The sequence below is a fragment of the Choloepus didactylus genome, chromosome 10 (assembly GCF_015220235.1).
Source record: "Choloepus didactylus isolate mChoDid1 chromosome 10, mChoDid1.pri, whole genome shotgun sequence".
In the NCBI taxonomy this organism is placed as follows: Eukaryota; Metazoa; Chordata; class Mammalia; order Pilosa; family Megalonychidae; genus Choloepus; species Choloepus didactylus.
This window is the reverse complement of record NC_051316.1, coordinates 122,856,605-122,878,224: the sequence shown is the minus strand read 5'-3', so window position 1 is coordinate 122,878,224 and position 21,620 is coordinate 122,856,605. Positions and strand designations below refer to the sequence as shown.

General features: G+C 38.8%; 1 non-coding gene across 1 annotated transcript; it reads right to left on the bottom strand.

The window, feature by feature from the left end:
- Nucleotides 1-811: 811 nt before the first annotated feature.
- LOC119505834 lies at nucleotides 812-917 on the bottom strand. Its single transcript, XR_005210869.1, has one exon. It is a non-coding gene; the product is annotated as a U6 spliceosomal RNA (small nuclear RNA).
- Between the last annotated feature and the right edge of the window lie 20,703 nt (nucleotides 918-21,620).

Sequence of the window (21,620 nt, the reverse complement as noted above, 5' to 3'; positions counted from 1 at the left end):
AATTCAATTCTCAGAGTTTGCACATTATAGTTAGTCCATATCAGTGTGGCATTATAATGTTTTTCTTTTCATTTCTGGTTTATTTCACTCAACATACTGTCCTCAATGGCCATTCACCTCACAACTTCACTCCTTCTTGTAGCTCCTCAATATTCCATTGCATGTATACACCACAGTTCACCATTCTGTTCATTTGTCGATGTACCCTTGGGCCACCTCCATCCACTGCAAATAGTGAATTCTGACACCATAAACCCCACTGTGCAAATGTCCATTCGTGTCCCTCTTTTCAGTTCTTTCAAGTATATACCCAGTAACTGAGTTGCAGGACCATATGAAAACCCCATGCTGCGCTTCCTGGGGAACCACGACACTGCCCTCCAGATGGGCTGCACCATTCTACTTCCCCACCAACGGTGATTAGGTGCATCCCTCTCTCCACATTTTCTCTGGCACTTGTAGTCCTCTGTTTATTTTTTGGATGGTTTTATTCACACACCATACATTCTATCCTAAGTAAACGATCAATGGTTCCCTGCATAATCACATAGTTATGCATTCACCAGCACTATCTATATAAGGACATTTCCATTTCTTCCACAAAGAAAGAGGAAAAGGCAAAAAAAGAAAAAAGAAAAAGAAAGAGAAAAAAATGACAACTGAAAAGCAACAAAAGAAAAAATAAAATACAATACAATAAAAAAGTCAGACAACAACAACACTAACACCAATAATCCCATACCTGTCCCTTATATCCCCCTCTTACAGACATTTAGCTTTGGTATATTGCCTTTGTTACAATCAATGGAAGAAAAATGCGGAATGCTTCATGAATTTGTGTGTCATCCTTGCACAGGGACATGTTAGTCTTCTCTGTATCGTTCCAATTTTAGTATATGTGCTGCTGAAGCAAGCACAAGATAATGCATTCTTAATCTTTGTTAACCACCCTATATTAAAAGTACTCCCCCATGCAAACCAGTTACTCGCTGTTATTTTACCATAATACCTCTTCTTCCTAGCACTTATCCAACATAGGTTTAATAGTCCCTCCCACACTTTTCCAAGCTCCATGCCTTCAGGGACATTGCCCACACTGCTGTACTCCCTGCACCGAGATACTTGCCTGTAGGTGCACAGTATTTTCTGAATAAAAGAATATGGGGGAAAAGCAGGCTCTTGAAAGCATTTCTTAGTAAACACCCTGATCTGTTTTGAATGGCTGAGTTTGTAAATATTTGATTTTTACTCTAATTCTCATGACCAAAAACCACCATGACACCTGAGCCTTCTATTCGACATAATTATAAATACAAGCCAAGCAACAGAGGGCTTATCAACTGTGAGAACCCCTTCAATAGAGAGATTTATTTGTATCTATGAAAGGGTAGAGGACCATCTGGTAATTATTGCACGTGTCCCAGAATTTATCCTTATTGAACTGACTTCATTGCAAGAATATGCACACTTAACTATCTTTTGTCTTTAATATAAGCTCTTTAACCCCACGCTGATCTTAAGTCTTCTTTTCCTGTGAATTTAATGATAGGAAATGGAATTACCAAATCTGTACAGATGTCAGAGAACCAGCCTTGCAGACAGCTGGAAGAAACAGGTGTGTGGAAATCCAGGGACTATTAACATATCTAAATGAATAAGTGTTGGTAGTTACAAAAGTAATTAAGAATAAAAGAAAGCCTTGTGAAACTGCTAACAAAAACATTGCTGTAATCACTGCCAACTTATTTTGTGAAGCTTTCTCAAAAATGGGAGCATTTTATATTGAATATTACTTTTTGCCTTGTAATTTACATAGGTATCTTTAATGAACAACTCGTTCATAGTTCCGCTGAGTCCTTCCTGTGTATATTGCTGACATCCTGGAAAGAGCAGTATCAGCAATTTAGAGTCTGCAGTTTTCCTCCTGAATATTTATAGAAAGATTTCAAAAGCATACGTACCAATTTTCTTTAAGACGTCTTTGTAAAATGGCTGTGTTTTCTTCTATGCTGTTTTTCTAAACAACTTTAGAAAAAGAAAATGGGGCTGTTCTGCCATGGCTTTTTTGTTGTTGGGATTTTCAGATTTAACCCCGTGAATGCCTCCATGTAACATTTTATGACTATTTTTTTGTAATTATAATAGAAGTACATGCTTATTGTAAAGGAAAAGAAAGGAAGTTACTTAGAAATTAAATCATTAATGAAGTAACCACAGGGAGAAGGAATGCCATATATGTATAATATAAAAAAGTCTTATCAAGTTTAAAAAAAAATGCATGTTCTGTGTGTGTGCATGTGTGTGTGTGTTTAATATCTCTATTGATGTATGATTGATGTACAATAAACAACATATTTGTAATGTGTATATTTTTATGTCTTGACATATGTATATGCCATGAAATGATCATCACAATCAAAATAATAAACATATCCATTGCCCTCAAAACTTTCTTGTACCTCTATGTAATCATTTTCTCCCTCCCTGGCCTGCCTGCTCTCATCCACAGACAACCACTATCAATAATATATTAATTTGCTTTTCCTAGGATTTTATGAAATGGAATAATACAGTTTGTATTCTATATTGTCTGGCTTCTTTAATTTAGCACAATTATTTTAAGCCACATCTATGTTGTACTGTATCAATATTTCAATCCTTTTTATTGTTGAAAGGTGTTCCATTGTATGGATGTACTATAGTTTGTTTATCCATTCACCTGTGGATGGACGTTTGGACTGTTTCCAGTTTTTAGCCATCACAAATAAAGCGATGAATATTTGTGCACAAGTCGTTGTTTGCTTTCATTTTCCTAGGAGTGGAATGACTAGATCATATGGTATATGTATGTAACTTTTCACAAAACTGCCAAATTCTTTTCCAAGTGGTTATACCATTTTACATCCCCACTAATAGTGTATGAGAGTTCTAATTTGTCACTCAATTTAATTTTCAGCATTCCAGTAAGTGTGCAGTGGTAACATATTGTGATTTTGATTTGCATTTTCCTAATGACTGATGATGCTGGATATCTTTTCATGTGTTGTCACATATATATCATCTTCTGTGCCAGTTTGGATATATTATGTCCACCCAAAAGCCATATTTTAATCTAATCTTGTGGGGGCAGATTGATTAATCTTTTTGATTAGGGTATGACCTCTTGATTGAATGTTTCCATGGAGATTTGCCCTGCCCACTCAGCATGGACCTTGATTAATTTACTGGAGTCCTTTAAAAAGAGCACAGGCCCAGATGCTTGCTGATGCTCTGAGATTCTAGCTCAGAGTTTGTCCTGGAGAATCTAAGAGAGGACTCCCGGATGGTTAGAGAGGAACATCCTGGGAGAACAAGCAAGAATGCAGAGCAACTGAGAGACACATTTTGGAGAAAGCCATTTTGAAACACAGTGGGAACAAAGGACCAGCAGATGCCAGCCACATGCCCTCTCAGTTGAGAGAGGTGTTTCGGATGCCACTGACCTTCCTTCAGTGAAGGTATCCTCTTGTTGATGCTTAGTTTGGACACCTTTATGGCATTAGAACTGTAAATCTGTAACTTAACAAATCTCCTTTGTGTTAAGGTTCTCTAGGGAAGCAGAACTGACAGGAAATATCTGTAAATATAAGATCTCATAAAAGAGTCTCATGCAACTGTGGGGATGCATGAGTCCAAATTCCATAGGGCAGGATGCACAAGTCCAAATTCTGTAAGGCACGCAGTGAAGTGGCAACTCTGATGAAGGTGTTCAATGAACTCCCTGGAGATATTTGCTAGCCAAAGAAGTGAAGGTTCTCCCTCTTTTCCCTTAAAAGTCTTCAACTGATTGAATTAAATCCAGCTGATTGAATTCTCTCATTGCAGAAGACACACCTTTCATTGATGTAATCAGTCACAGATGTGGTCAATTGATTGATAATTTAATAAGCCAGTCTTCTGGTTTATTATCCAACCATAAATGTCCTTGCAGTAATGGTTAGACCAATGCTTGCTTGACCAGGCAACTGGGCACCATTATCTGGCCAAGTTGACACATGGAACCTAACCATCACAGTCCACCCCTTGACAATTTGGCAGCCATACACAACACCTTAAACCATACTTAATCTCTAAATAGAACACAATAACAGACATATATTTTGCTGTCCTGCATACAACCGGAAATGCATGAAATCTCTCCAGAACAGGGTGCAAGTCCTTGGGTAATATTGACTCTTAAACTTGATTTCCTATAAATTAAATACTGCTAAATGAACAGTACAGCTTATGCCATATGATAAGGGGATAAGACAAAGAAGAAAGCAAAGATATTTGCTTTACAGACAAACACAAACATACTCATAACAAAACAAGGAGGAAATATTCATGCCATCATAGTCCTCATTTCTGTAACCAGTCATATGGCTGTAGTTCATATTTATCACTACCTTCTTCCACTACCCATTCCATGTTCCCTTTACCCTCAGCAAGCACTACAGATGGCCATGGTTCTTTGTCTGGTGGGGTGACTCAAACCTTCATTCTTGAGATTTCTGGGCCATTGGTAGTCCTGCCAGGATTAGGTTGTTGCAGTTTTCCATTGACTTGAATCACGGGGCATGGTAGTACTAAGAGATGCCCTAGGGGATCTCCTGTATTTCAGGAAAACTCTTCTTTACCTCCATTGTATAGATGCAGTCCTAGTTCCCCCTTGATAGTCGGGGTCAATCACCCCAGCCAGTCCAGTAATCCCCTTCCTTGCCTGTTGATTCAGAGGCATAAGAAGCCTAAAGTGGCCAGGTGGCAGTCTTAACTTCCAGTTCAAAGTGGTTATTGTTGTGTCTCCTGGTGGGAGCATTCCTCCTTTTGGAACTAAGACTTGTAGACCAGCAGAGTTTAAGGTTGCAGGGAAAGGAAGCAAAAATTCTCCTAGTGAATCACTAGGAGTGATAGTGAGTGGTGCCACTCCTGTTTTCACCCCTTGATTCCTGGACCCATGAATCCTGGCTATGGGAGAAACAGCACCACAGAATTGATGCTGTTTCAAAGCATACACAGCCTCCTGGAGAACACTGCCCCAGCCCTGCAAGGTATTGCCACCTATTTGATGCCATAATTGAGTCTTCAACAGGCCATTCCACCATTCTATCAACCCAGCTGCCTCTGGATGATGGGGAACATGGTAAGACCAGAGAATTCCATGAACATGTGCCCATTTCCTCAATTCATTTGCCATGAAATGGGTTCCTTGGTCAGAAGCAATGCTGTGTGGAATACCATGATGGTGGATAAGGCATTCCATAAGTCCACAGATGGTAATTTTGGGAGGAGCATTGTGTGCAGGGAAGGCAAATCCATATCCAGAGAATGTGTCTATCCCAGTTAGAACCAATCACTGCCCCTTCCATGATGGAAGTGGCCCCATGTAATCAACCTGCCACCGGGGAATGGTGAATATTGGGGACTGAATGTGGGTCTCTGCTGCTGGCAGATTGGGCACTCAGCAGTGGCTGTGGCCAGATCAGCCTTGGTGAGTGGAAGTCCATGTTGCTGAACCCATGCATAACCTCCATCCCTACCACCATGACCACTTTGTTCATGAGCCCATTGGGCAATGACAGGAGTGGCTAGGGAAAGAGGCTGACTAGTATAGACTGAGTGGGTCATCTTATCCAATTGATTATTAAAATCTTCCTCTGCTGAAGTCACCCTCTGGTGAGCATTCGCATGGGACACAAGTATCTTCATGATTTTTTCCCACTCAGAAAGGTCTAACCACATACCTCTTCCCCAGACTTCTTTGTCACCAATTTTCTAATCATGTTCCTTCCAAGTCCCTGACCATCCAGCCAAATCATTAGCAACAGCCCATGAATCAGTACACAGTGCACCTCTGGCCAGTTCTCCTTCCAAGCAAAATGAACAACCAGGTGCACTGCTCAAAGTTCTGCCCACTGGGAGGATTTCCTCTCACCACTGTCCTTCAGGGACATCCTAGAAAGGGGCTGCAGTGCTGCAGCTGTCCACTTTCAGGTGGAGCCTGCATATCATGCAGAACCATCTGTAAACTAGGCCTGAGTTTTCTCTTCCTCAGTCAACTGATTGTAAGGAGCTCCCGGAGAGACCATAGCTCTGGGTTGGGAAAGAGAAGGTAATGTGGCATGAGTGGGAGCCATGGACATTTGGGCCACTCTCTCATGTAACTTACTTGTGCCTTCAGGATCTGCTCAAGCTCTATCTCATATATAGCATTTCCATTTTATGATGGAGTGCTGCTGTGCATGCCTAACTTTATGGCTTGACAGATTGGACACCACCCAGCTCATGATAGGTAACTCAGGTCCCGTGGTATATTGGTGGCCCATGGTTAAGCATTCTGTCTCTACTAAGGCCCAATAGCAGGCAACAGCTATTTCTCAAAAGGAGAGTGGTTATCTGCAGAGGATGGTAAGGCTTTACTCCAAAATCCTAAGGGCCTGCATTGTGATTTTCCTATAGAAGCTGCCAAAGGCTCCAAACAGCATCTCTATTTGCCACTGACACTTCCAGCACCATTGGGTCAGCTGGATTATATGGTCCAAGTGGCAGTGCAGCTTGCACAGCAGCCTGGACCTGTTGCAGAGCCTCCTCTTATTTGATCCTCACTCAAAACTAGAAACTTTTCTGGTCACTCAGTAAATGGGTCAGAGTTGCACACCCAAAAGAGGAATATGTTGTCTCCAAAATCCAAAGAGGCCAACTAGGCATTGTGTCTCTGTTTTGGTCATAGGAGGGGCCAGATGCAACAGCTTATCCTTCACCTGAGAAGGGATACCTCAACATGCCCCACACCACCAGACACCTAGAAATTTTACTGAAGGGAAAATACAGGAAGGCTCCTGTATTTTTGTTGGATTTATCTCCTATCCTATGACACACAAATGCCTTACCAATAAATCTAGAGCAGTTGTTACTTCTAAGTCCAATCAACATAATATCATCAATATAATGGACCAGTGTGATGTCTTGTGAGAGGGAGAAATGATCAAGTTCCCTGCAGACAATATTATGACACAGGACTGGAAAGTTGATATAACCCTGAGATTGGACAGTGAAAGTATACTGCTGGCCTTACCAGCTGAGTGCAAGCTGTTTCTGGTGGTCCTTATGAACAGCTGCTGAGAAAAAAACACTTGCCAGATCAATAGCTGCATACCAGGTACCAGGGGATGTGTTGATTTGCTCAAGGAATGATACCACATCTGGAATAGCAGCTGCAAATGGATTAATCACTGGTTAAGCTTACAACAATTCACTGTCATCTTCCAAGACCCATCTGTTTTCTGCACAGGCCAAATAGGAGAGTTGAAATGGGATGTGGTGGGAATCACCACCCCTGCATCCTTCAAGTCCTTAAGGGTGGCATTAATCTCTGCAATCCCTCCAGGAATCTGGTATTACTTCTGGTTTACTATTTTGCTAGGCATTGGCAGTTATAGTGGCTTCCTCTTGGCCTTTCCTACCATAATAGCCCTTAATCCACGAATCAGGGAACCAATGTGGAGATTGTGACATTTGCTGAGTATGTCTATTGCAATTATGCATTCTGGAACTAGGGAAATAACCACAAAGTGGGTCCAGGGACTCACTGGACCCACTGTGAGATGGACCTGTGCTAATACTTCATTGATAACCTGACCTCCATAAGCCCTACTCTGATTGGTGGACCAGAGTGACATATTGGGTCTCCTGGAATTAATGTCCATTCTGAGCCAGGGTCTAATAATCCCTGAAAAATATGATCATTTCCTTTTCCCCAATGTACATTTACCCTGGTAAAATGTTGTAGATCCCCTTGGGGAAGGCTGGGAGGAAGATTAACAGTATAAATTTTTGGCAGTGTAACAGGGTCCTTCCCCAAGTGTACCTGGCCTTCCCCTCATTCAAGGGGTTGTTGGTTTGTAAACTGTCTCAAGTCTGGTAATTGATTAAGGGCCATGACTCTCTGCTTTTGTAATTCAAATTAGCCTTTCATTCACTTGACGTAGAATACTTCTGCTTATACAGGTCAAACAAGAATTTAGTAGACTGCCCATCTATTTTACTTCTAGGTACTCCATGATCTACTAGCCAATGCCATAAGTCTCTGTGATTCAGATTATTTTGACTACTGCGTTGAGCCTGTTTTCCATTATGGTAGCCATGTTCACCTTGTCTTTTGTGATTAACTGCTGCCACATGGCTTCTGCCAATTCATGATCTGATTATCCTCATTGTGTTTAAGTATTCCGGCTCAGTGACAGCAGTTCCCACAGTAATATCTGATCTACAGAGAAGGGCAACTACAGAGGACTTTAGGGATGATGGAGCTAGTCTCACAAATTTATTCCTCACAGTCCTGGTAAAAGGTGTGTCCTCTGGACATTCCAGGGGTATGTGAGAAGATCTTCCATGATAAATCCATTGTAACATTTCAGTCTCTCTAAGCCTTTGGATCCCCTTCTCTACATTATACCAAGGCAGTTCTGGCATTTCAGCCTCAAGTAATGTTGGCCACCTTTTATCCACATTTCAGCCAACCACCCAAACTGTTTTGTCCTTTCTAAATCCTCAAGCTACAACATTGAATGCAGAATCTCTGCTTGGTGGGCCCATATCAATAAATTCAGCCTGATCAAATTTTATATTCCTTCCACCATTTTCCTGCACTCTTAATATCCATTCTCACACATATTCCCCTGATTTCTGTCTACATAAATTAGAAAACTCAAGCAGTTCTTTTGGAGTATAGTGTACTTCCTCATAGGTCATATTTTGTACCTCACTCTTCAGGGCCTCATGGGATTTTAATCTAGTTGCAGGTCTTGAAGAAAAGAGTGGGGGTGGGGGTGGGTCATGAAAAGAATTGGAAGTAGCCTTCAAGCCAATTACCTCAGGACTTTCCATTCTATTTCCATCTAGTGAAACAGGATTAATCTCTCCAGATGGAGGAGTGAGGGCTGCTTCCTCATGGGAGGTGATTACAGGTTTAGGTGGCACTGAAGGGATTAATCTCTTTAGGTGCAGATTGGATGGCAGGCTTCTCAGGGCAGACTAGAGGTCAGGAAGCTGTTTCCTCAAGGCAGACTGGAGGTTGGGTATGTGTCCTCAGGGCAGACTGGAGGTGGGGGGGGGGACTGTTTCCTCAGGGTAGACCATTACAGGTATATCTAGCAAGGACTCAGCAGAATCCAGGGTTCCAATGTCCCCACTTGCATTGTTATCAACCCAGATGTCTCCTTCCAAATTTTCAGGACCCCATTCTTTTCCAATCAATGCCTTTACCTTAACTGCAGACGCCCTGTGAGATTGAGATTTTAGTTTATGTTGTAAATCTACTACTCTCACAATAAGACTCTGGGTCTGGTTGTCAGAGATGTCAAGTCTGTGGCCACAGGAAATAATATTTTCTTTCAGGGCACACATAGAAACCTTTACATCTGTCATATGGCATTTAAATTTTAAATTTGAAGACTTCAGCCCATCCCTTTCTCTTATAACTGTATCTAGCATATCTAAGAAAAACCATCCTATATCATTATACCTCTTAGTTCCATCAAACTGTTAAAGTATCAAAAACACTGTCACCCAGAACCTTGCCTCATACAAGAATATTATTAGGAGAAACAAATGGTGATATTTTGTGTATCTCCATTGCCAACTCATGCTCTGGACTGTCAGTGCCATCTTGATTACTGGAAATGGAGAGAACCAATTGTAAAAGGCAATTTTAAGATTCTTTTTCTCAAGAACTACTCCTGGTACCAAGCTGCATTAGTTAGGGTTCTCTAGGGAAACAGAACTAACAGGAGATATCTGTAAATAGAAGATTTTATAAAAATGTCTCATGCAACTGTGGGGATGCACAAGTCCAAATTCTGTAGGGCAGGATGCATGAGTCCAAATTCCATAGGGCAGGATGCACAAGTCCAAATTCTGTTGGGAAGGCAGTGAACTGGCAACTCTGATGAAGGTGTTCATTGAACTCCCCAGGAGATGCTGGCTGGCTGAAGAAGAAGGGAAGTTCCTCTCTTTCTCCCTTAAAATTCTTCAACTGATTGGGTTAAATCCAGCTGATTGAATTCTCTCATTATAGAAGACACACACTTCATTGATGTAATCAGTCACAGATGCAGTCAATTGACTTATGATTTAATAAACCAGCCTTCTGGTATATTAACCAGCCACAAATGTCCTTTCAGTAATAGTTAGGCCAGTGCTTGCTTGACCAGACACCTGGGCACCATCACCTGGCCAAGTTGATGCATGAACCTAACCATTACACCCTTTATAAAGTCAAATCCATTTCTGGTCTTTTGCATAACAGCAGCTCTAGTAAACTGAAACATCTCTTTTTAATTGTGTTGTTTTCTTATTGAGTTTTGAGAGTTCTTTAGATATTCTAGACATGAGTCCTTTATCAGATACATGATTTCCAAATATTTTCTCCTGGTATGTGACTGGTCTTTTCATTCTCCTAGCAGTATCTTTCAATGAGCAGAAGGCTTTGTTCTTGATGAAATCTAATTTATCAAATTGCTCTCCCATGGTTTGTGTTTTTGATGTAGTATCTCAGAAATCTTTACTGAATCCAAGGTCATAGATGTTTTCAACTATTATTTCACCTAGAAATTTTATACTTTCAGGTTTTACATATGGGTCTATGATTTGATTATGATATGTAATATTTGATTATGATATGCCTTAGTGTAGTTTTCTTTATGTTTCTTGTATTTGGGTTTCTTTGAGCTTCTTGGATCTGTGAGCTTGTTTCCTTCAAATCTGGAAAAACTTTGGCCATTATTTCTTTAAATGATACATTCTGCCCATCTCTTCTCTCCTTTGGATACTCTAGTTACACATATATTAGATCTTTAGAATTTTTGTCCCACAGATAAATGATGCTCTGTTCAATTTTTAAAAAATTCTTTGTGTTTTATTTTAGATAGTTTCTCTTGCTGTGTGTTCAAGTTCACTAACCTTAACTTCTTCAAAGTCTAGTCTGCCATTAATCCCTTTAACTGTATTTTTCATTACACATGTTGTTCTTTTCTTCTCTAGAATTTTGATTTGGGCTTTTTGAATGCCTTTCCTATTTCTAATTTTTCTTAAACATCTGGAATATAGTCAAAATAACTACTTTAATGTCCTTTTTAAAAAAATAATTCTAACAATTGTATCAATTCTGCATCACTTGAAATCCAAAATTGTTGTAACTACTAATCTCAATGTTTTATGTACAAATTCTTATATTTATGGAATGGGTATGAAATAATCTCTTCACCAATGAGCCTGTTCTTTACTGATCTCTGTATTCCTAGTTCATAGCACAGTATCTGAAATATAGAAAATAGTTATAAAATATTGTTGAATAAGGGTTTTGGTGGGTGTCTTCCAAATTTATATCTCTAGACTAGATATCACCCTTGAAATCAAAATTTTGCATTTAATGGGCTTCCTCATATTTCAATTTGCATGACTAATAGGTATTTAAAATTTAACGTGTTCAAAATGGAATCCCTAATGTTCCCTCCAAAATCTGTTCCTCTCATTTTTTTTTTTTCCTCATTTCAGTAAGTGACAACTTCATTTTTTCCTTTTCCTGAGGACAAAATCTTTGGACTTGACACTCCTATTTTTCTCACCTCCTACATCCAATGCTTTAGCAAATTGTACTATCTCTGGAACCCAGACACTTCTCCCCAGCTTCGCTGCAATCACACTGCTCCAAGAAACCATCATCTCTTTCTTGAATTAATGCAATAGTCTTTCAACTGCTTTCTGCAGTTTGTCCCTGCTAGTCTATTCTCAACTGAGCTGTCAGAATAACTCTGTAAAAATGTCATTCAGGTCATGTTACTCCTTATGCTCAAAACCTTCTAAGGTTTTCTCATGTCCCTCAATAAAAGCCCCACTACAATTACCAACAAGGCTCTATGTAATCTGTTTGCTGGCTATCACCCTAACATCATCTCTGATTACACTCCTTTGTAATCATTCTAGCTGAAATTTTTCAGTTTTTGAAAAATTACCAATTATGCCTCTGCCTCGGAACCTTGTACTTGCTGTCTCTCTGCCTGGAAAGCTCTTTCCCTGATTTATCCTGATATTTCCCTACCTTACTGCCTTCAATTATTTACTCAAATATCACTTTAATGAAATCTTTCCTTGACATTCCACCTAACATTTCAGCTCCATCCCAACACACAAGTCCCCTGAAGTGATCAATTTTTTTCCTTAGTACTTATAACTATACAATATGCTATTACTATTTATTAAACACATTTTTTAAAATTCATTTTTATTGAGATATATTCACATACCATGCAGTCATACAAAGCATACATTCAGTTGTTTGCAGTACCATTATATAGTTGTGCGTTCATCATCAAAATTAATTTTTGAACATTTTCATTACCACACACACAAAAATAATAAGAATAAAAATTAAAGCAAAAAAGAACACTGGGTGCCTTTTTTTTTTCTTTGCCCCCATTTTTTCTACTCATCCATCCATCCATACACTGGACAAAGGGGATTGTGGTCCATATGGCTTTTCCAGCCACATTGTCACCCCTCATAAGCTACATTTTTATGCAATTGTCTTCAAGATTCATGGGTTCTGGGTTGTAGTTTGATAGTTTCAGGTATTTACTGCTAGCTATTCCAATTCATTAGAACCTAAAAAGGGTTGTCTATATTGTGCATAAGAGTGCCCACCAGAGTGACCTCTCGGCTCCTTTTGTAATCTCTCTGCCACTGAAACTTATTTCATTTCCTTTCACATCCCCCTTTTGGTCAAGAAGATGTTCTCCATCCCACGATGCCAGGTCTACATTCCTCCCTGGGAGTCATATTCCACGTTGCCAGGGAGATTCACTCCCCTGGGTGTCTGATCCCATGTAGGGGGTAGGGCAGTGATTCCACCCTTTAAGTTGGCTTAGCTAGAGAGAGAGGGCCACATCTGAGCAACAAAGAGGCATTTGGGAGGAGGCTCTTAGGCACAATTATAGGGAGGCCTAGCCTCTCTTTTGCAGCAACAGTCTTGTCAAGGGCAAATCCTGTAGCAGAGGACTCAGCCCACCAAACCACCAGTCCCCTATGTCTGTAAATACATTTATTAAATGTCCCTTCCACTAAAATGTAAGTTTCATGAGGGCAGAGGTTTTTGTTCACTACTATATTCATAGTCTCTGGATCAGTACCTGGCACATGGTGGGGGCCCTCATTATTAATTCAATGAATAAGTAAAAGAAAAAATTAGTGAGTAGGAGTAGGAGATGAGACATTATAATATATGCAGTTGAATGCCACTTCTAGTTTTAGTGTTCTCTCTGAAGCACTTTTTATAGGCAAGTGAATGAGCCAGATTTGTAGTTTAAAAAATATCTCTATTGGCAGCTAGATAGATATATTTTTTTAGCAGGGAGAGAGTAGAGACAGAAGACCAATTATTAAAAGTCCTTATCTAATGGTTCCTATGTGTTGGGTTTGCACAGAGTCATCTATATTAAAATATCCAGTAAGCAACTGAAGATGTGAACCAACAGGTAGACTATTTTTTGTTTTCGTTTAGGTGAGGGTAAGGAATTAATGGTAAAATTAAGACAAAGGGAATAATCTATTTGCGAAGTTACCACATACAAAAATGCAAGTTGATACAGTGAAAGAAAATATATCTCAGAAACCAATGCAGTGCTTCCAAATCTTAGCTCTCTCACTACCCTTAAGACTTGAAGCAAGTAACAAAATACCTTAGTGCCTGCTTCCCCCTCATTTGAGGATCTTTGTATTGCTTGTTTTTTCATATTTTACAGTGATGTACCTAGATGTGGATCTTCATTTGCTGTGTTAGGGCCTGTCAACCTGAAGACTGGTGGTTTCCCACAATTCAGTATTGGGGAATTCCTGTTCATTATTTCTTTAGTAACATTTTCTTCTCTGTGTTCTGCTTTTGGAAATCCTATTACTTAGATAGAGAATGTGAAGTTCTTACATTGTTGTGTCTTTATTTATATTTGCTCTCATATTTTTCATTACTTTCCTCTCTGTGAACTTTTCTTAATCTTATTTCCCAAATTGACTATGGAAACTTTTATTTTGTTTATTTTATTTTTTAATTTCCCAGGAGCTCGCTCTAGTTTATTTTACTGTGTTTTTTTTTTTTTTTTTTCCTTTCTTTCCACAGAAGGCTGTTCAAGATTTATGGATATCATATTGCCTGGGCCATTTCTTAGAATACTAATATTAACTAGAATGTTTAAAATGCCTCTTCTCTTCCTTAATCAGTCTCTGTTTACTTTGGGGTCATTTCCCCTGACTGTGTGTCTTTGTTTTTCTGTTTCATGTTTTTTATTCCTTAAATGTTTGATCTTTTCAGCTGTCGATTTACTTTTAAATAACAAAGTTCTCCCAAACACTTATTTAATTTCTTTCAGAAGATCCCCCCCAACCCCTTTTCCTCAACTTTAGGTAAATCCCTGCCTACAGGCTGTTATCCATGAAGATGGAAGACAGGAATTATAAAGGGCTTGAAAGTCAGTTTTGTGTATGGGGTGTCAGTTAATATCCTTTTCGGTTCCACTTCTAACTCCTGCTGTACATTTTACTTGACAGTCCTAGAACATTGTTTCTTGGGATTTGTTGATTGAATAAATGCCTTCTTTGCTGCATTGTCTTCATATTTGTTGATGTTACAATGTTGTTCCCATATCCATTCATCATTCCAATATCCATCTCCCAGAAATTTGTTGAAATCTGTCTTCTGCCAATGACCCTTCTCCAGGGAAGCCATCGGGAGGTGTGTGTGTGTGTGTGTGTGTGTGTGTGTGTGTGTGGTTTAATTGACTCATGCAGTTTTGGAGGCTGGCCAGTCCAAAATCTGTAGGGTGAACAGTAGGTTGGAAACTCTGGCCAAGAGTTGATGTTGCAGTCTTGAGTCAAAAAATCCATAGGGGAGACTGGAATAGATGTGGGAGTCTGGGGCAGAATGTCTTCTTCCTCTGAAAACCTCTGTTCTATGCTTTAAGGCTTTCAACTGATTGGATGATGCTGCACACATCATTGAGGGTCATTTCCTTTACTTAAAGTCAACTGATTATAGATGCTAATCACATCTACAAAATACCTCCATGGCTACATCTAAGTCAGCGTTTGATCAATCGACTGGACATCATACCCTAGCCAATTTGATGCATAAAATGGTCTATCACAGACCCCTTTCTTGTTCTCTTTGTTGTTGTTTTTATACCTTAAATTATTTTCATCCACTTTTATCATTTCATGGTCTTGGGAAAAATGAGAAATAAATGCTTGATTTCAGTCCACAATTTTGAACTGAAGTCTGTAATGAGGAGCAATACTGCCCAATCTAAATAAGTTCTGAAGGTTATATGATACAATGCATGCAAAGTTTCTCATTCATATATTAAATACTAGTTCTACTTTCCTTTCACGGAAGACTTCCTTCTAATAGATATTCTGGCAGCTAACTCCCAGGAAATGTAACAATATTTTATCCTATAAAATATTTAATTATTGACTTCCTTGTCCCAGCCATTAGACATGCATCTTGACCAATCAGAAGAGGATTCCACAAGTTAAGGATGTTTAGAAAGCTGATCCTGGTTTTACTTTTCTTCCTGATGCAACATGCCCTCTAGTCAATAGTCTGGTTTTTAGAATATTTTTTCTAAAAATGTATTTATAAAGAGAGTTTTAACATCTTGGGAAAAATATTTAAACCCTTAACCAAACTCAAGTATAGGGATTGATTATTCAACCAGCAAATACTAACTCAGTCCTCAATGCACAATACAAGGACCTGCGGGCAATATTATACACACATAATGAAAGGTTAAGATCACATTCATTAAACAGGGCAGAGATGTGAAAAGTTTATGTGACACAATATAGGGCATGAAATCAAGTGTGTGTTTTAAGAAAACACTGCAATAGTCTGATAGGAAGATATTTGCTGTGGTTTTGAACGATTAGAGAAATTTTCAGTCTCTCTTCCTTAGAATATGAACTCCATATGTTCTATCTAGCTTTATCTCAATTGTTTGCTATGTATTCTTAAAGTTTGGAACAGTGTCTGGCATTTAGTGCAACTCAAAAAATGTCTGTTACATTAATGAGTAATAAATTTGCATTTCAATTTAAAGGCTGAAGACAACTTCAATAGGTGGATTGAAAGTAGGATGTAATATGTACAAAAGCAATTGGACAAAAGAGTATAGGTAGAAATAACCATGATGAATTCACAAAAGAAAATAGAGCAGACTGACTCAAGAGTTCATTATGAAAGTTGGTGAGAGGTTAAGTTGTGAATTAAATTCCAAGTAGCATATGAAGGACTTTATAAATCAGGGCAAAGAATTTGGATTTTCTTTCACTGACTCTAGTGAGATGTTAAAAATCATTGAAAGGAGAAGCTATTTGATATAAGCAATCATTTTGCAGTCCATTTTGAATGTATTAAATTCATGAGAGATGGTAGAGTAGGTAAAAACTCTAAAATGGCCCCCAAAGAAATCCCACCCTAATCCCTGGAACTGCTATATGATGAGATTTTTCTTGTGATTTTGCTATGTTATATGGCAAAATTGATCTTAAAATAGGTCGATTATCTGAGTGAGAGTGATCTAATCACATGGACTCTTAAAAGCAGAGTGTTCTCTGGCTGATGGCATAAGAGAAGAGAGAGAAATAGCAGAAGTCAGAGAGATTTGAAGTATGAGAAGGACTTGATGCACCCTTGATGGTTTGGAGATGAAGGAGTCTAAGTAGAAAGAATATGAATGTTCTTAAATTGCTGACAGAGGTTCCAGTCTGACAACTAGCAAAGAAACAGTGACTTCAGAACTACACCTGCAAGGAATTGGATTCTGCCAGCAACCTGAATGAGCTCGGAGGTGGATTCTCCCCTGAGCTTTCTGATAAGCACACAACTGGTCAACACCTTGATTTTGGCCTTGAGAGCCTCAGCAGAGGATCAGTTGAGCTCTCCCAATCTTCTGACCTACCAAACTCTGAGATAATAATGGGTATTGTTTTGAGCTGCTTAATTTTTGGTAATTTGTTATGATCATAAGAAAACAAATACAGGTAGATTGGAGGAGAGTGAGGCAGGGGTCAGGAGACCAGGTCATCTGTGCATCCCTTCCATACTTATTCACCTACAAGCAAAGGTAATGTGCTTTGAAAGTCCTTGGTTATTAAAAAGGAATAGCTGCATATTTTATTATATCCCCAACACCCACCATGCCCCACCACCAGTAGTGATGATTAAGTAGAAATGCACTAGATCTATGAATAATGGTGTAGTAGATTTTATTCTTGTTCAAAGTATTTGATGTCTTTCCCTGTGGGAGGATTATTCTTCCTCACTCGAATGATACAAGGCTAGGCCTTTTAACTGTTTTGGCCAATGAAATATGAACAGAAGTAGCATGTACCTCTTCTCAGTGCACACCACCACCAGCTTTTCTGTTCCTTTGGCCATGCCTGGGTCCTGTGCATGAAGGAGAAATGAAGCTATCCTCTGATACACATGAAGAATGAACAAGAAATCAGTGTTTATTACTGCAAGTCAATGAGGTTTTGGATCACTTTTTAACCCCAGCATGAGTTGGCCTAAGGTGACTGAGTTGATTCTTGATTTACTATGTGGAGCCCTTTAATAACAAAAACTGAAAATATGTAGCATTGACTCTAAGGCAAGCAATGGATGGCTGCCTTAGAATCTGTTAATGGAAGATGATACCCAAGTTATGCAGTCATGAAATATCTGATGTAAGGTTTGCCTACAATAACTTGGAAGGCAGATAATCTATCAAAGAAGCTAATGACTTTAAGCAGAGATGTGGTAAACAAAATATCAGTAAAGCCTCCTGGTTGCTAATGAATGAATTTAACAGACCATCTAACAGTGGTTTTCAATTTTGACTGTAAAGTTGAATTGCCTATGAATAAACAAAGTCTGATTGAAACAGCTGTTTGGTGAGGACCTAAGCAAGGGTATTGCCTTTATTAAAACCTCTGAATAGGTTATGTTTGTGACCAATAAATTCTTTTAATTGGATAAAAAGTCTCAGGGAAAATTATGGTTGTGGCTTTTTCACAGGAGCCTGATAAGTTCAAGGAAAGGTAAAATAAGTCTGCTATTGACACATATTGCTGAAGGGAATCAATCAATCAATAAAATAAGTCCCAGGTTTTGAAAGAGTTGAGATGCTAAAAGATTCACCAGTGTGGATTAAAAGAAACTCTGTGTGACTTAATACAACCACTAAACTGCCAGCTTTTCATATGCAGGAAAAAGGCATTAAAAGCTGCTTATCTCCTTTCTCCATGTCAGCCGTGGTCAAGGAGAATAATGAAAAAGAAAGGACCTCCTAGAGAGTGAATCCAGGGATTGCAACCTAATCAAGCAGAATCAGTGCCTAATCAAGTGATATTTCCCAACCCAGAGCCCTCTGGCATCTGCCTACTAGGACTTGAGAACTGTAAACAAAGACCACAGTAAGTTGTCTCCATTTCAAGTGGAGATGTTTTTAATGGTTTCTTGGACTTGCTTCCATCACTGTTGTTTTAGTTTCCTAGGCAGCTCAAAGCAAATACCATGAAATGATTCAGCTTCATCAATGGGAATTTATTTGCTCATGATTTTCAGACAGGTAAAATATCCAAATCATCATCAAGGCAATGCTGTCTTCCTGAGGGCATACTGGGTTGGCTGCTGACCCTCCTGGCTCCTCTGTCACATGGCAAAACACGCTGGTGTCTGCTGGTCTCTTCCTTCTCTTCTAAATTTCATGTCTGAATTCATTCCATTTATGAAGGACTCCAGTGATCGGATTCAGACCCATCTTGGCTGAAGGTGGGTCACAATTTAACCAAAATAGCCTCATCCAAAAGGTCCTACTTACAATGGGTCCACACCCACAAGGATGGGTTCAACTTAAAAACACGTATGTCTGGGGTACATGCAGCTTCAAGCCACTGCAATTGTATATTGGGGGTGTAGGATGTAAGTAGCTTGTCTGTCAGTTGATGGTTCTTTGGATCCAGTGAAGTAACAGCTGTTCTAATAATAAGACTATGATGATATCTTGCACTTTGAGTATGATACTATGATTGAGTGGGATTTGGGGTTCTTATCCCTTGAGTAGGACCAGCCTTGTGGCTGGCTATTATGCACTGAATGCGAGAAGTGATGTAAGCAACTTCCATGCAGAAGCCATTTCGTGGTCTCTCTGTCTTCTATTTTCCATTTACCACGAGATCAGGAAGTGCCCCAAGTTGGGCAGGGGCCCTTTTAATCTGGGACCCAGAATAATGTAGCTATGAAGCAGAGTTATCCTACAGGGGACATGTAACATGAGCAAAAAGTAAATATTCTCTGAGACTTCAGTCATTATTATTACTATTATTATTCTGTAGCTTCCTATTCTGATTGATATAAATGGTGATCGGTTTAAATAAATAAAAGTAAATTGCACCCCACACATAAACTAAAAATGTAAAAATTCTGCCTTTTATTTAAAAGGTCAGTTTTTTAAAAGAGCTGATGAAACTGTCCTCAGGCATATCTCCTAGCAAGGAATATTTTATGGATGAAACAATCTGTGGGGTATCTAGAAGGAAGGTTGGGAGAGATAAAATACCATTTCAGTAGGTCACGAAGATGAGATAATTGAGAGAAAAATGCAGCAGCTAGGAAGTGGAGTGCCTGAGTTTTATTACAGTACAGTAGTTTTCATATATTTCTGTTGAAGAGGGATTATTGGACAACTGCAGTTAACAGCTAGGAGAGGATTTACCGGAAGTTACAGTTCTATTCCTACTGTTCAAAGAGGATAATCTCAAAGATCTGAGAGAAGTGTCATTTAACACAAAGGAACTTTTGTCTTTTCAAAGGAGGAAAAAACAAATAGAAATATTTGTTAACTTTTTCTCCTATATAAGACTGTTTCCCTCATGTCAATTCAGTGAACTTGAATTTTGAATTAAGTCTAGGATAGGACAAACAGACATCACCTTTCCTTCTGCCCCTCAACAAATTAGCATTTTAGACATGCACGTGGTTAATGGCCAGACTACATAGTAGATTTGTATATTTTGCTCATAATAAAATATATTGTTAGACTGCAGGGAGACAGAAAATAACTTGGGTGGGAGATTTTCTAAATGCCCAAGAGAATGCCAAGAAAAAAGGGGTGCTTGGGAATAAGCTTGCTTTAGCTCAGTTCTTGGGACTTGAAACCAGTAAACAGGGGCCTGTGTCTTTTGGCTGGCATGCCGCAGGAAGGGACCTTATGATCCTTTGCTGCACAGTGCTCATTGCATACACCACTTCCCAAACCTTACCCGGACCAGACACCTGACCTCTGATTGCATATTTCCCATTTGTGATCCAAATGGGCTCTTTTTGGATATGAAATCCATCGTCCAATATATCTGTTATCCTCCCAAGCTCTTAGTTCCAGTCACATTGGATAAGTGTGCTTTCTACTTCATTTATAGATAAAACTTTGGAGGGAACAGAGCTAAGAACATACTTGCTACATTGCATTAAAATTTATTTATATGCAAACTTTGGGGATGTTTGTTCAAGTCCTGATTCCATCTTCTTTGAAATAACAATAGAATAGGAGAGAGAATAGGGATAGTGTTTGTATTCCCAGGAAAACATTTCATATCTGCCTCAGCATATTACTCAGGATTCATAGCCATGGGAATATAACCTTGAAAATTTTCATAATTTTGTTCTTTATAGAAAAGCTCTTGGAATACACCCTTTTGTTCCCCTGAGATTTTAGCGGCAACCAAAGGCATAAACAAATTTTCTGTGTGTTATACATCCACCCTGGTCTCATTTATTGTTTGCATTAGTGGAATCATGAAAACAGCTTTAATCAATTTATTAAGCCCACTGAGCTCTCTAAAAAATTGCCTTAATTTGCACTATTTAAAAACCCTCTAGCTATTCATCAGAGTTCATCTAAGTTGAAAGATAACCAATGTGTTTGAATTTGCCTACTTTGCTATCATAGTAATAAAGAATGTTAACAAAAGGAAATCCCCAATATAATGCAAACAAATTCTTTTAGAATTTTTCAACTCATTGCATATTCATTGTATATGCTTGTCTTTGCCTAGAATCACCTCATTTATCACAAGATCACATTAATAAATCCATTATGTCAGGTAAAATTTAGCTTGAGGTATCTTGTCTAAATGTTTATATCTGAGGATATTCAGAAGGTTTCCATAAGGGACAATCATAACAATGTGAATTAAAACAGTTTGACTGTATTGCTATGTATCCATTACACTATCAGAAATAAATGGTTATGATGAAATCCAATGCTGATAGAATTTTGGGCTGTGTATTCGTTGCTAGTGGCACTATAAAAGGATTTAATCCTTCTACAAATCATTTAGATTTTAGCCAAAAAGAGTTAAAAATTGTTCATGTTCTTTGACCAAGAATTTACCCAAAGACAAGCAGAAATTCAATTTTAAGCTATTCACTGTATCATAGATTTTTTATATTGAAATATTGGAAATAGCTGAAATCTCACTTATAGAGAATACTTAAGCTATGACACATAAAC